This window comes from Magnolia sinica, chromosome 17 (assembly GCF_029962835.1).
Source record: "Magnolia sinica isolate HGM2019 chromosome 17, MsV1, whole genome shotgun sequence".
In the NCBI taxonomy this organism is placed as follows: domain Eukaryota; kingdom Viridiplantae; phylum Streptophyta; class Magnoliopsida; order Magnoliales; family Magnoliaceae; genus Magnolia; species Magnolia sinica.
This window is the reverse complement of record NC_080589.1, coordinates 5,341,523-5,354,224: the sequence shown is the minus strand read 5'-3', so window position 1 is coordinate 5,354,224 and position 12,702 is coordinate 5,341,523.

Below are 12,702 nucleotides of genomic sequence, written 5' to 3'. Positions count from 1 at the left end.
CTATCCCAAGTAATATACCACATGTGAGATCCGTAATATCGAGTTTTACATAAGTATGATAGAAATTATATGTCAAAGATCCGGCCTGTCCATTAAATAAGGCCTATTAATTATATTTTATCTATTAAGATTTAATAAACGATCATCATCAATGAAGCCACAAATACAAGTTAAATGTGTACGGCTAAAATGAATTTCTAATAGCTCTTAAAAATAATAATTTATGTCCTTCACACGTTTAAAAGAACTCCTACCTAATTAATGGACTAGATTTCATATACATTTACTGCATGCATAAATATATGACATGTGTGCAGCTTCCTAATTCATCCCATTTTCTCTTGAAATCCATTGCCTATTTTGGATATCAACTAATGTTAATAAATCCACTCCAACCATTAAGATGACACACTAAAAATCTATGCCTAATGTCCAAAAATTAGGGGCATACGTGATTCAGGTGGGCCAAACCAATGAAAATAGTTCGGAGTGAGTTTTACTTGTACATTGTTTTCAATCATGTGGTCCATTTGAACCATACATGATGCTGATTTTTTAACCCATGGTTCTAACACCGGGTGACTCACCGGATGGTTGGGGTGGATTTCACTTTAACACTAAAGTGGGGCCACCACTGGTGGCTACTTTTCCTCTTAGAAATAACTTTTCTTAGTATTAAATAGCATTAATTGGTCCTTGAATTCATCAACTAGTTGGATGAAAATGCAATGTCCAACTAGTGTGTGTGAGCATTTCTATATATATAATAAAAACAAAGGATTATTACCAATGGTGTCGGTAAAAACATTAGCGACGGTTATCTGCCGTCGGGAAAATTTTAAAATTTTTTTACCGACGTGGGAACCTTTTCCCGACGGTTTTAGTTCGTTGGAAAAACTGACATATTTTGGCGGAACCCTTTCCCGACGGTTTAAGTTCGTCGGTAAAACTATCATGCCATGGTGGGAACCAATTTCCGACGGTTTTAGTTCGTCGGAAAAACTGTCATACTTTCGACCAAGGCGGGAATCTTTGGTCCTTGGCGGGAATCTTTTTCCGACGGTTTTAGTTCGTCGGCAAAACTGTCATACTTTCAGCCAAGGCGGGAATCTTAATTTGGTCCCTGGCGGGAACCTTTCCCCGACGGTTTTAGTTCGTCGGAAAAATTAACATACTTTGGTAGGAACCTTTTTCCGACGGTTTTAGTTCGTCGGCAAAACGGTCATGCTTTGAGCTACGAATTTATGGGATTTATGCCGACGATTGATGTTCGTCGGAAAACGTATTTTTACCGATGCGTATGTTCGTCGGTATTTACATCCTACCAGATTTTTTCCGACGCTTCAAGTCCGTCGGGAAAACACTGTTACAGACGACTAATGCTTTGCGTCGGTTGTGAAGTTTAGGATTTTTGCCGACGATTGATGTCCGTCGGTAAAAAACACATTTGCCAACGAAACTATTTCATTGGTACTAACAATGTACCAGATGTGTGCCGACGTGTCATGTCCGTCGGGAAAAATACTTACCGACGGAGATATATTTAGTCGGTAATTAGATCCTACCAGATTTTTGCCGACGGTTTATGTCCGTCGGGGAATAACACTTTTACCTACGAAAATGGATTTTCGTTGGTAAAAGAAAATTTTTCGTATTTCTTTTTTCAAAAAATAAAAATAACCATTACCAATGAAAATTTATGTAGCTAAAAGTTTACTTTTACCTACGAAATTACAATTTTCATTGGTAAAAGTAGACTTTTCCCTACGAAATTAGGATTTCATAGGGAAAAGTCCTTTTTACCTACAAAAAAAAAATTGTAGGTAAAAGTTTCGTCGGTAAAAATCCTAGTTCGAAATGAGCATGGTTGGAGAATTGAATTATTTTCTAGGGTTGCAAGTTTAATAGCAACCTGATGATTTCTTTATATCTCAAACCAAATATGCTCTGAGCTTAATTAAAAAGTTTATATTTGAGAGTGAGAAACATTTTGATACTCCTATGAGTACTACTTTAAAACTCTAAAAAGACTCTGCAGGTAAGAATATGGTCCTAAACTATATCGCGGTATGATTGGAAGTTTGCTTTATTTAACTGCAAATAGATCTAATATTGCATTTAGCGTAGGAATTTACGCTAGATATCAGTCTCTAAAGAGACACATTTAACTGTTGTTAAGCGGATTATGCGATATGTCGCAAGTTCAGCAAATCTAGGTCTTTGGTATCCATATGATATTAATGTACAATTAGCTGGTTTCACGGATGCTGACTGGGCTGGTAACATTGATGACCGAAAATCAACTAGTAGTGGTTGTTTCTATGTTGGGAACTGTTTAGTTTCTTGGCAAAGTAAGAAACAAAGTTCCATATCGCTCTCAACTACTGAGGCTGAATACATTGCAGCTGGTAATGCATGTACTCAGCTTGTATGGATAAAAAGGATGCTGAGCGATTACGAAATTACACAAGATACTATGGTCTTATATTGTGATAATTCCAGTGCAATCAATATCTTCAAAAATCCAATCCAGCATTCACGAACTAAGCACATTGATATTAGATATCACTACATTCGTGAATTAGTGGAAGAAAAGACAATTTCTTTGGAATATATTCTGATCGAGACTCAACTTGCTAACATATTCATAAAACCGCTCGACAAAAGTAGGTTTGTTAAATTAAAATTTAATATTGGTACGTGCAATATGAATTGATAATTCATGTTTTTCTGTATCATAATGTATATATTTATTGTTTTAAATGTTTAAAATTTCAAATTTTATGTAAAACTGCATATTTTGGGCTGTGCACGACCAGTCGAGGACATACTCGACCAGTCGTAGCACGACCGGTCGAGCATGTACTCAACCAGCCGTGTAGTGCGGGTTTGATGCTTTATTTGGCAAAAAAAATCACTTTTTCCTCATTTTGGGTGTCTTCTCCAACGGCTCCTAGGTTGACCGGTCGAACCCATCTCCTATTTCTTCAAGATTAGTGTATGATTTTCATTTTCCTTGTAGAATCAAGTTCTTTGCACTCCCTTTTCATCATTGGTGTGGTTTATTTCTTGTTTCATAATTGTTTTGGGGTTTTCTTCTCAAAAATCTGATCTAGTGAAAACCCTCTCTACTTCTTTTATAATCTCTTTGTTCTTTGTTATCTTTAGTATAAATCGTTGGTAGAGCCAAGAAGAAAGGAACTCGTGGTCCTTCTACTTCTCGATCAACTCCTATAACAGTGCGCCACCTTCGGTCACCCGAAGATGATCCCTCTTATGTACAGGATATTAGGTTGCGCAATGTTATAGTTGAACGACCTGTTAATGTTGATCATCTAGCTTCATTTGATATCCTTTCTCTCCTTTACTCTGTAAGATGGGATAACATACTACATTGGGGTGGACCGACATACTGCTCCATTGTGCAAGCTATGTATGCTTGCATTACTAATTTTTTTACTGAAAATCTGACCTTCACAATCTCAACCAGAGAAGATCCAATTAATGTGGATCGATATCTTATTTCTGGACTAATGAATTTACCTGTCAATGATGAAGGTATTTCCATTAGCACTCTAGTAGTAAAACCTTCTGAAACTGAGAAACGTATGCTTATTAGAGATTTATACCATATAGATGTGGAATGGAATACAGTCGGAAATGCGCTTGCCTTAAAGTATTTGTTACCTAAATACAGAGTTCTTCATAAGATATTCATTTCGAATGTTTATCCTCGTTCTAGTAACAAAACCGAACTCACTACATTCATGGTCTGTATTCTTCATTCCATCATCTCTGGTACATCTGTATATCTTCCTTCCTTGATTTGTCATTGCATCATTCAGTTCCGTCTCTATGCAGGACGCAATGACATTCTCTTCACTTACCTTATGACTGTGTTAGCCACACATAGTTTAGTGGTTATGCCTGTTGGAGAAGCTCCAATTCACCACCTACCATTCAACAATTCAAATATTAACAAAACGAATTTGAGGTTGGCACCTGGCCAAGTCAATGTGGGTGTTGGTGGAGCTGATGCTGCAAATGAAGAGGAGGGTGATTTACCTCCAAATGACATTAACATGGATGATATTTTTTATGAGATCGAATCCGATTCAGCAGATGACCCATATTTTCTACCATCTGACTTTGATACGCGTTTGCGCTCAATTGAAGAGAAGGTAGAAAATATGAATGTGTCCCATAACTTACAATTTAAATATATGCAAAAGTATCTTAGGCGCCTTAACAAGGGAATGCATCAACTTGATCCTACCATACTTGCTCCTTCTTCGGGTTCTGATTAGTATTTGCTTATATGGTTTGTAATAACTTTTGTGATACTTGAATTTCTTTTGTTTTATGTGATTGAACATGGTTGATCATACTTGAACACTGCTTTTTTATGGATTTAATATCTCGACTATCTTTCTCATTTATTCCTCATTACTCTTCTTATTCTTCCTTATTTATCTACTTCCTGTTCCATATATTGGTTCCTTCCTTTGTCATATTGTGACAAAAAGGGGAAGAATTTTATCATGCTTATGATATGTGTGATATGTGGATTGTGGATAGGTAGCCATCCATTTTTTTTTATAAGGGGGAGTAAGTAAGGAGGGGTATTGTTGGGGAGTAGATGCGATTTGTTTTGACCTATTTATAACTGGTGCATGATTCTTTATTGTGCATATTATGCTTATTTTTATCGAAGAGTGTTTTATCACTAATTTGACAAAGGGGGAGATTGTAAGTGCTATGTTTTCTAGCTCCTATGATTGTCAAATTTCATAGTGCCAAAACCTCTTGAAATCTGTGTCTTGTATATCACTTCTATATATTCAAGACTATGAATCTCATGTACAAGAATAAAGGTCCTTACTTCAAGTACTTCAAATGGAAGATTATATGTTCATGTTCAAGTACAACACCAAGTGTGAATTTAATCTTTCAAGCTTCAATAGTTCAAGTTTTCAAAGCTTCGTCCAAGTCAAGACAAAGTTCTTTACTTTAAACCTCAAGCTCAAGCTTCAATGTTAGTCATATTCAAGCTTCAAAAGTCTCAAGTTCAAGCTTCATTATCTCAAGCTTCGTGAACTTCAAAGAACATCTATCAAAAGAAGATTCAATGTTCATACATCATGTATAAGGTATGAATGACCCTAGATTGACCATAGGATAGGTCATTTTGAATATATAAAATTTAAATTGGGTCACTTTATAAGTGCATTGACTGTTTTCTAGACTAGTCTTAAAATATGTTCGACTAGTCCTAGCATTGGCTCAACCAGTCCAAGAAATCCTCGACCAGTCTTAAGTTTGTTACTAATCTTTGAAATTTTTTGTTATTTCCTCGACCAGTCCTGGAGCTTGCTCGACCGGTCGTGTGAACAGTGCTCGACACGTCCTGCAGGCTCGACTCAAAGTTCAGCAACTAAAAATGGTCCCACACGACCAGTCGTGGAGGCCACTCGATCGGTCGGGCAGGCCATTCGAACAATCGTGGAACAACCTTATCTTATCATGTCCAAAATTTTAAAAGTTTGTTGATCCTTCCACCAGTCGAGACGACCTCAGGACCAATCGAGAGTGCGATTTCTGCACTTATAAATAGAGCACGAATTTCAGAGTTTCGCATTCAATTCAAACTAAATCAATACGCCGCTCTGAGAGATAAGTTAGTGATATTCTTAAGCTATTAAGTGCTCATTTTATATTCTCTTAAATTAGCTTTCTTTGTATTTAATTTTGAGTTTCTACATTCCAATCATATTTGAAGAAGGGATTGAAAATTTTTCATTTCTTGGAATCAAAATCAAATCGAGCTAGCCCAACTTAATTTGATTTAAAAATCATTTAGAACCTAGAACCATTTCATATGTGAGTATGGACATTGAACTTCGACGTTGAACTTCTACTCCGATTTGGTTCTACCGGGCTGCATCAAAGAGAATATTCAGATAAGTTTATTTACTTTTTTGTAAATTTCTATTTTAGTTTTTGAGATTGTGCTAGGAAAATCTCTATTTTAGTTTATCTAAAGTGATCCAGAAAACTCAGAGTATGGAGTTTTTGAATTGTGTAAGCCTACTTGAAAGACACAATTATGAGGGTTTTAGGTGAACCTTGAAAAACCTATTTCATAGTAAACGCTAATATCCACTGTGTGAGGATATTAGGAGTGGAGTAGTTGTGTGACTGTTTTTCTAAATAGTTGGTGTACACACAAATGAACCAATATAACTTCTGGTCTTGTGGTGATTGATTGTTTATTTTATTTTGTGGATGTTGTAATTTCCCTTTACGCATTTGTGGAGAATGTTGTAATCTTTTTATGTATGTGTGAGAATGTTGTAACAGCTTAGTTATTTTCTTTGCTATTTATTTCTTTATTCCTCTGTATCAGTTTGAGTTTTTAATACACAGACCGTTCTAGGATCAGGTTGTCCTACCATAAACCTTTAGTTTTTGGCGTAAGGTTGTCCTTAGAACAATTTCTGTATCAACCTCTCAATACTTGTACATTTGAGGTTGTTACTCATTTCAGCATTGTGGAATTGTTTATTTGCTATCATTATTTATTTGTTTAAATTCCGCTGTTAATTTTTTAATTTGGCACAATCCTATTCACCCCCCCCCCCCTCGCCCGGACTATTAGCTCAGCCTTTTCATTCTTAACCTTAAGATGACTCGTGAGTTTGCTTTTAAGAGATTTTGAGTAAGGGGTCACTGTTACAAAGAGGGAAGGTGTTAGGCACCCACTATATCGTACAAGTGTACAGTCTTTACTTCACAAGCTTTGACTAATTTCTAAGGAATAAGACTAGTCATCGCATGCAGATAATATAATGTAATGCAATGGTAATGGTGATTGATCGATCCAAATTTCTGATGGATAGGATCTAATTATATCGGCAAATTTCAAGCTTTAAAGCATACGTTTGAAATGATCGAGTGCAGGGTACAAAATACGATATATGGGATGCTTGATGCTATATTGATACTTATGATAAAATGATGGTCAACTGGCTAAGATTTTTGGTGGACCTGGTTCGATTATATCGGCAAGCCTCAGGTTATATGCTCGCCAGTCAGATACGAGAAAATGATAGGATGCAATGTATATGACAAAATGACGGTTAACTGGCTAAGGTTTCTATTGGACCTCCTCCAATTATATCGGCAAGCCTTAGAGCATACGCTTGCCAGTTAGATGTGAGAAAACATTGAAATGCAATGTAATGCTTATATATATGCGAAGCAAAGGGGTTAAGAAGGGAATGAATGTTGCATGATGCTAATGCTCTGGCTTGATGAAACCGATTGAAGCTTGAATGACTGGATGAATGGTAATGTCACAAGGCTAGATTGAGTGGCTCGTATTTGAGCTTAGGTGGCTCAGGAGGCTTGGACTTTGGCTAGGATAGACTATAGTAGGGTTGTGCTCTCTCTCTCTCTCTCTCTCTCTGAATTTGGCGGACATGCTCACCAAGGTATTTCCTACAGAGAAGCTCAAGTTTTGTGCGAGTTCTATGGGCTTGGTGTAACATCCTGGATTTTCACTGTTTTGGATTTCCAAAAATCCAGCAATTTTTATTTTTATTTTATTTTATTTAATTAACCTAAATATTACTTAATGACCATTAGCACTCAATGTCAGTGTATACAGGGGTGGTACCAGTAAAGAGCCGCACTAGTTCGATTAATCAGCCGTAGGAAGCCAATGAATCCGCTCGATCACTTGAACATTAGGTATAGTGTAACGTCTCACCCAACCAGAACAGTGTCTTGGGGCGTCCATATAGGATTTGCCACAGGACCATTCGTTTAAGCTGCTCGTAGTGAGGTATCACAAATAAATTAGACCAAGATTAGCCCAATTGAATAGGTCAGATGGGTCCTGATAGAACCTGGTGCGGGCCTCCAAGCCAGATGACCGTTAACACATAGTGACAGCCGTGTAGGCTATACCGCGACACGGGAAGGTCCGAAAATTATAAAAATCTAAGGGAGCATAGATCTCACTGGGCTTGGGGACCATCGCGGACCACGGACCCAGTGGACACCCAGAAGTAGAATCTGACACTTGCAAGATGCGCCCCACCAATGCCAAAATTAGAATCTGGCACGTGTAAAGAAAACTGAAATGTAAGACATTTCAGCCGTCAGATTTCTTCATAATTTATGATGAGGGTCTAATGTATTTTTCTACACCCGCCCACAAAAATCTGGGTCCCGATCGTGGCACGGTGACAGTTGATCGCGAATCAGACCCGTGCGACCAAACCCCATATCTGATCATTCCAAAATTTGCATGGCCCTTCATCGGGCCATGGAGCACCTATCCTATAAGTTTCATGGTCAGAGGACTACCAGAACTGCCCCGGTTATCCAATCAAGCTCTAGACCGCTCGTTGGTGGACCACTAGTTTCAAAACTATAGAATAATGTCCATCTCATGGGCTTGACGTCAATCGTGGGAATCGGACCTGGGTACGGTCCAGAACCGATCAACTTGAGCTGAAGGACAAGTGCATGAGAAGTGCAAATACCCTAAAGGAAGGAGTTGGAACTTAAGTGAATTGAGTCGTCCACTCTTATGCAAAGTTGAGGATTTCGGACCGTCGGTTTGCGACCAAACTTTACCCATGAAGTAAGGATATTTCCCTGCTCATATCCGTATAGCCGCGGCCCTGATCGACTATCGGTGACCATTGAACAGACTTCTTATCATATCTGTCGATCGGCGCATCCAAATGGTGGGCCGGTCATATCCATACGTAGATCATCATTAGGGCTAGCTATCCTACGGTGTATATTAACTTGTACACCCCATAGTGGGCCCTAAAGGCTAGAAAGACCCTCTTATAGGTCTAGTATAGTAAAAACCCAATACTTGGGGCCATTGTCACCAAATCTGGCATTATAAAAGGGCCTCATTTGGGGCACCCCTCTCCCCATACGAATTTGCCCTAAAGAAAAGAAAGAGAGAAAGAGAGAAAGGGGAGAAAAGAAGAGAAAAGAGGAGAAAGAGAGAAGGAGAGAAGGAAGAAGGGAGAGAAAGGTGGGCCCAAAGGAGGTGAGATCTAGAAACCCCTCTTCCCTTTGCTCAAGAAATCCCACATCCACAAATACAAGTGATTTTCATCTGATTGGGGAGGTAACCACCCATCCTTTTTGTAATATTTTGTGTTGAGCTAGGATTTGTATGAAATCCTAACATGTAAGTGCATTGTCTTAGGATTCCAGCCGATCAACATCGAGTTTGGCATTTCTAGGTCGTTTTCCAAGATCTCAACGATCCATAGGTGCGGACTATTATCCTTAGGTGGCCTAGCACCAATTATAGTTGGAGTTTAATGATTTTGTTTGCTTGGTATGTTGTATGAAAGAATCTAGAGGAACCTAGGAATGGTATGTTGTTGGATGGTATGAAATGACATGTTTAGTTCTCCTTGATGTTAAATCTTACCTCTCATGATTTAGTGTATGGATGATTACATGCTCATGTTTGTTTGATTTTCTTTTCTCTCATATGTGTTGCTTCTTAGTGTGTTGATTCATTGTTCTTGTGTAATTGATCCCTTGAGGTGTATGAAGTGCTTAACTTCCTCACCAACCCACACCACACACATACACCTTATTCATGATATTAATAGTTTGCTTGCTAGAGAAATTTGAATTGTATGTTGAGCAACATGAGAACATGGTGTTGAATATGCTTGATGTTACATTGGTAGTTAGCATGCTATGAATCACTATTCCTACCCTTGGGTTGGTTAGGAACATGAGGAGAGCGAAGGTGGTTCCGTTGGTAGGACCACCTTGAGGCTAAACCCATGGGTTTGGACGAGTACGTGTGGGCAGTAGTAGTTAGGCTACATGGGTCGCTTGTACCCGATGTCGTTCCGCGACATACTTTCCTAGGCTCGTGCGGTTTAGTCCACTGGCTGACCCACCTTATTTGTTAACCTTGTTTGCTCACATATGTATGGAAACTGGAACACCCCACCACCGTTGTAGCCCATCGATACCGGATGGAATATTGATCCACAGTCTCGTGAGCCGGGCATGGTGGAATGGGACACTATGTCTGAGATGTCTGCCTACGCTGGGGTGATGCGCCTCCCCGTAGTGACCGCGAGCGACCCCACATTCAGCACCCCCCATGTGCTTGAAGTCGGGGATGGGAGAAACCCGATGAGGTCAAGGCTCACGGGGTCTCGGCCTCACACATTGGGGGATCTTGGCCTCGCAACTAGTTCAGGGCATTTGATACGTGGGGTGTATCAGATTCCCAAATCTGCTAGATGAATAGACTTAACTAAGAACCCGATTAACATCATCATTGCATGGCATTAGCTAGGTTGGCGACTCGGCAGTCGAGATCGCACTGAGGGAGTGTTGTCATACGCGATCGTTAGATGGAGTCGCTCGAGGGAGTGTTGTGGCGAGGGCATACATCATATCATCTTGCATGCATGCGCATTAACAAGACTAGATAGATGTTTATGATTGATTGCTTTTCATTAAATTCTTATTATAATTGATACTTGTTACAACTCATGGCTAATAGCACCCACTGAGTTGATCACTCACTCTCACTCTGGGACTGTTTTAAAACACCAACCAGACCCGTTCATAGATGAAGGTGATACAGATTTCGTGGAGCCTGGTGATGTGAGTCTCGAGGAGGAGGACGAGTTCTCTTACTTTCAGCTGATGGATGGTTCCCCGTTGGCCTAGTAGACAGGATTTGGATCGCTGAGTTGTGGACTCAGCCCTATTCTTTTGGACATGATATTCCTTTTGTGATTTTGTTGGGCAATGCCTGATGCGACCCTTCTAATATCCTTTTGGACATGTATATAATGATCTATTTTCATTTCAGCAGACTAGTTGTGATCGTGCTTCATGTTTCAAGTAATTCCATGCTGCGCCTTTAAACCTGGATTAATCGCATATTAATGAAAACCGATTATAAGTGACCCCGGGAACTCAGGAGTCGAGCGTATGCACGACCCCTGATTTCCAGGGCGTTACAAGATGGTATCAAAACAATAGTTTGGAATCCCTTGGGCCATGGGTCATGAACTCACTAACGCGTCTGCTGACTTGAGAGGGAACGCAGTAGGAACCACAAAATGTTAGGAACCACCCCAGTCCCTGAACCGCCAGTCTTAGACATAGGGTGAAACTTCCAAGGTGTTAGGGTTCGGTAGCGAGAGGAAGTAGTTGTTGAGGGTCAAATATTATATATCAGACCCAGTTGTTACCTGGATTTACAAACATAGTATTGTTTAACGGCCTGATTTAATCATGTTTGTGATGCAGGGTGTATTCACGAGCTTGGACTGGAAAAGGGTACTAAAAGCATGGATTTAACGCTCTGATGACACCCAAGGCAAGGGACGGACTCCAGGAGACGAAGATTGATGGAATTATGCATCAAGGATCCGAGGAAAGCAGGCCATTCACGTTAAAGAGGCCCGAAATTGGTGAAGAATGCAAGATCATAGGGTTCCCACCATCCAATCATTTCGAAACTCCATACGTGGCCTGAAGACCATAAATGAACCGTACACGCAAAATTTCATCCATTGGATCGCTGTGGAATTGGCCCAACGGACAGATCAGCCCATAAACCATTGATTTTGGGGCCCGCACGATATCTGGATATGCCTCAATTTTGGTATCAGCTATTAAATGAGATGATACAGGGGAAGGACGGATTGGATTTTGCATAACCATCATTAAGGGGCCACACGAGTGCTGCACGAGCACTGCAGTAAGTGCACTTGCAGTGCACTGCACCGGAGCAAAACTTCAAACAACGCGCGCCTGTCAGCTTCCTTTCCAGAGACGGAAGCTCTGTTTTCCTTCGCGCACGAACCGTCCGCTGCTTCATTAGTAGGCCCACTTTCATCATCCAGACGAGTGATCTAATCCATCCATCATGCAGAGGATATAGAAAAAATCAAAACCACGTTGACCGTGGGCAGCCATACATACATGCGTGTCTGCTACAGGGGTCATAAGGAGATTGTTTTAAAATGTTCAAAGCAGGTGCAACTGATTTAATCCCGTGGGCCGCATCAACGGACAACCAAAACCGTCCATCTCCAACCGAAATTCCGAGGGAAATCGAACGGACGGACTGGATTTCGAAACCGAAATCGATCATGGACCCCACCAACTTCGACAGCGAGCCCCGCGTTCGCAGGCCCCTGTTTCGCGCGTCCGCGAGTTCCGGATGTTCCGGAATCATGTGGGCCACTACCTTTGATCGGATGGACGATCCAAACCGTCCATCGTGTAGCTCGTCAGATTATTCCCCAAGGGACGTTGCTTCTTTGCAAAGAAAGCAAAGAAAGTGGGAGTGTCGGTGCTGTTTCTGTGGCTGTGTAAACCGTTTCTGCGACGCAGCTATAGTTGCTGGCTGTGAAATTCTCCAGAGGGACTCCAGCAGCGTCGGTTCTCTACTGTGACCTCTCCATCGCCCTTTGAAGGATAAAAAGAGAGAGTACAGGGAATTTGGGGGGCTGGACGTGAAAAAGAAAGCAAGAGGTTGAAAGGAGACGTGGCTGCTGTCAGCGTGTGGATCCAAAGCTTGGCTGAAACGGTTCTCCTTCTTCCTCTTCTTTTTCTTCTTCTTTTCTTTTCTTTTTCTTTTCCTTTTTATTATTATGTTTTAATCAGCCC